Below are 4,009 nucleotides of genomic sequence, written 5' to 3'. Positions count from 1 at the left end.
TACTCAGGAGGCTGACATCTGAGGATCGAGATTTGAAGTAGGCTGGTCAGAAAAGTCCCTGTGAGATTCTTATCTCCAATTAGACCCTAAAAACTGGAAGTGGAGTTGTGGCTCAAGTGGTAGAACACTAACCTTGAGCACAAAGAGGCCCAGGGACAGTGCTCAGGCTCTATGATCAAGCCCCAAAACAGAAACAAAAACAAATCTTCAGAAAATTTATGACTCTATCTCTATTAAGCCTGACTGAAAAGTATGTGATTGATGATGAATGACACTAATAACATATAATAATAATACTTCTTATGAGGATTTATTCTGTGATGGCACTGTGCTGATCACTGTATATAAATGATCTCATTCCAAATTCAAAGTAGCCCTTGGAGGTAGGGACTGTGATGTCTCCATTTTACAGATGAGAAAAAAAGGCCCAGAAATATGTGTCCAAATCAAAGAGTGTGCTCGCTTCGGCAGCACATATACTAAAATTGGAACGATACAGAGAAGATTAGCAAGGCCCCTGCACAAACTCACAGAGTTAATGGATGGCAGGATCAGGGCTTAAATCTTGATCTGGGTACAAAGTACATTTTCTCCTTAAGTTATGGTAAAAATATTTATTATTTTTCACAATGTGAAAATGTGTAAGTCAGTGACATTTAGCAATTCACAATTTTGTGTTACTATTGCATGATTTCTGGAGTATTTTTATTTCCCCTAAAGAAGACCTATTAAGGAGTAATTCTCCAACATTATATTGCCCTTAACTCCTGGTAGCACTAATTTACTCTGTCCCTACAGATTTGCCTATTCTACAGATATTTTATATCAGTGGAATCATACAATAAATGGCCTTTTATCTCTGCCTTCTTTTAGTTAGTATAGTGTTTGCAAAGTTAGCTTATATCACTGCATGCATCAAAACCTTTTATCCAACCAGGACGCAGCGGCTCACTCCTGTAATCTTACTCAGAAGGCTGAGATCTAAAGAACACAGTTCAAAGCCAGCTGGGGCAGGAAAGTCTATGAGATTCTTATCTCCAATTAACCACCAGAAACCAGGAGTGCCAGTATGGCTCATTCTGGTAGAGAACTAATCTTGAGGGTAAAAAGCTCAGGGCAGCACTCAGGCCCTGCATTCAAGCCCCACAACAACAAAAAGCAAGCAAGAAAGCAAACAAACAAATAAACCGAAAAATACCTTCTGGCCATATAATCTTTTTTCCACTATATTTTATTGTTAAGTTTATTTAGTGACAAGAAGGGAGGTAGGGAGTTTCCCAAGTGAGTTAAGTTGGAAGTTCGATACAATTCAGGATGTAGGTTTTCTCCCTATTTATAGTTGCAATAAAGGGTTAGTTAGAGAGAAGAGTTTTTCCCAGACTTGTCTGCCCAGGCTGGTTTTGAACCATGATCCTGACATCTCAGTCTTCTCAGTAGTTAGGATGCTAGGCATACCAGCTTACTCAGCTTCAATTTCTTTTTAGGTGTAAGAAAAGATTACCCTGAATTTTCCCCTCCAATCTGCTCTGCCAGATGTTCAAGGCAACCTATTCTTCAGCAGTTGCTGGCAAAGGAATGGAAATACAATGAATGATGTAAGATTAATGAAGGTTGAGGCTGGAAGGAGCCCTTTTCCCCTGTGTCCTACAGTCACCTGATGCCTGAACAAAATCCAAAATGTGAGGGAAAGTGATGGCTGTAAGGGCAGCCACCAGTTGAGTGGGCAAGATTTCCTGTAGGAAACCCCTCTATCTCTGAGGTCCAGGCCTTAACTGGATTTCTGAAATGACAAACAAAACCATCCAAATCACCAACCTCAACATGCCCAAGATGGAACTCATGGTCCCTTCCCACTGTTGCATTTAGTTGTGATGAGCATTCCCATTTCAGATGCCCATGCCGGCAAAAGAATTTTCACATCAGCTTTATCATCCATACTGTCCAAGTCCTTACTTATATCTACTGCTACCATCCTAAATCCAAGTGACCTCATCAGTTCTTCCCTGGATACTCCAGTCTAGTTTTTCACAGCACAACTAGAGTGGGCCTTTCAAATATAAATTGGTTGTGTTTAAGGCACTGTTCCTGGAATAAGGACTAAAATTTGGTCTTTGTTCAATCATTTTCATCCCAATCACACTGCTTTCCTTTGAGCTTAATAAGGTTTGCACTCCATCCCTCCTCAAGACATCTGCATCTGCCCCTTGTCACCTTTCCCTTTCACCTTAACCTTCATTTCCAAAGGAAAGCTTTCCCACACATCCTCATGGTCAGACCCTTGCACTAGGAGTCACATCCTCATGGCCATACCCTTGCCCTGGTAGTCACATCCTCATGGTCAGACCCTTGCACTGGGAGTCACATCCTTATGGTCAGACCCTTGCACTAAGAGTCACATCATTAGGGTCAGATCCTTGCACTAGAAGTCACGTCCTCATGGCCAGATCCTTGCTCTGGGAGTCACATCCTCATGGTCACATTTTTGCAATAGGAGTCACGTCCTCATGGTCGGACCCTTACACTGGGAGTCACATCCTCATGGTCAGATCCTTGCTCTTGGAGTCACGTCCTCATGGCCATTTCCTTGAACTAGGAGTCATGTCTTCAGGTTAGACACTTGCACTGGGAATTAGAAGAGGACTCTGTCTTTCTTTTTTCTCAGTATGCAGAATAAGATCTAAGATTCATAACAAGAAGCAGCTGGTGTCTCCTCAACCACACACTAAATGCCAAGTACAGGGCTGTTGAATGGCTAAGTGAATGGGTAACCTTCACAGAAGTGTAGCGGACAAGAACGTACCCAAAGCTCCAAGGGGTTACAGGATGGCTGCGTCCAATGGGTCTGCAGCCCAGGTCACGTGCGCCCATCTGCGGTGGCTCTGCCCCTGGCCCGCCTCTCACAAACAGGCCGGGGGTGGGTCACAGAGGTCCCATGATGTAACAGCCTCCCAGCAAGTGATTGGGCTCTCTAGCACGCAGGCTGGGAAATGGGCATGTCTCTGTGTGTTGATTGGCTATCTCACTGCGGTTGGGCGGGCAGTGGTAGTGGCAGCCCAGGGAGGGACTAGAACGGGCCTGGCAGGGAGGGCAGAGGCAGGCAGCCTGGGTCCTCATCACAGGCTCTCCTGAGCCTTGCTTGCTTGGACTGACCATGGCGGGCCCGCAGTAACCTCGGCAGGATAAGGGCGCCCTGGGGTGCCCTATGGTTGCCATCTGCACCGCAATGCAGGAGAACTTTGGCTGGGTCGTGGTCAACTGCTTCCACCAGCTGCTGGAGGAAGAGTGGGACTCATTCAATCTCTTGCGCTAGGCCAAGCTCTGGTGCCACAACAGCAGCTGCAGCACCGCATGCATGACCAGGTGGTAGTGACGGCTCCTGGCTGCTGGGGTGGCCGAGTGTGGCCAGGCCGGAGCCTCAGTCCCCAGGCTGGGCATGGGCGGCAGCTGCAGGGAGTCCCAGAAGGAGCTCAGGAGCAACCCAATGCCTGGTGTGCCATGGCCAGACAGCCCCGGCTGGGTACGCAGGTAGGACAGGAGGTGCGTGGGGCTCAAGGCCTCCTGGCCAGCAGCCTGTACCCTCCACGTGAGTCCGTGCCACTGTGCACAGCAAGGGTGGGCGCCCTGGAGGCATTGCAAGGGTCAAGAGCATTCATGCGCCTCAGGTGGCCCTGGAGTAGGGCAAAGTTGGGGAGTCACGGGGCCTGTGCACAAGTCCAGAGCAGGCTAGTGCTGCCACCACCACCATCCCAGCCAGTGCACAGTGTGGAAGGGGACCGGCAAAAAGGGAAGGGGGTGACCTGGAAAGGGGGGAAAAGTGAAGGGTGGGGCCCGGGGACACGAAGGGTGCAGGGAGCGGGAGGCAGAGGACATGGGCAGGGCTGCAGTTCTCCAGTTTTCCAGCTGGCGCTGGCCTGGCAGCACTTGCAGTCCTGAATCACCCCTGATTGCTCTAAAACGGCATTCCTAACCCTGTCACCTCCAAGCTTCTAGATGCCTCCTGCCTCATCAG

The 4,009-nt window shown here is 48.2% G+C and overlaps 1 pseudogene; it reads left to right on the top strand.

Moving 5' to 3' along the window:
• Positions 1 to 455: 455 nt before the first annotated feature.
• Positions 456 to 525, top strand: LOC122116469 (annotated as a pseudogene).
• Positions 526 to 4,009: the final 3,484 nt, after the last annotated feature.

This window comes from Dipodomys spectabilis, unplaced genomic scaffold, assembly GCF_019054845.1.
Source record: "Dipodomys spectabilis isolate Male_0828 unplaced genomic scaffold, ASM1905484v1 ptg000135l, whole genome shotgun sequence".
NCBI classification, from domain to species: domain Eukaryota; kingdom Metazoa; phylum Chordata; class Mammalia; order Rodentia; family Heteromyidae; genus Dipodomys; species Dipodomys spectabilis.
This window is presented reverse-complemented; position numbering and strand designations above follow the sequence as displayed.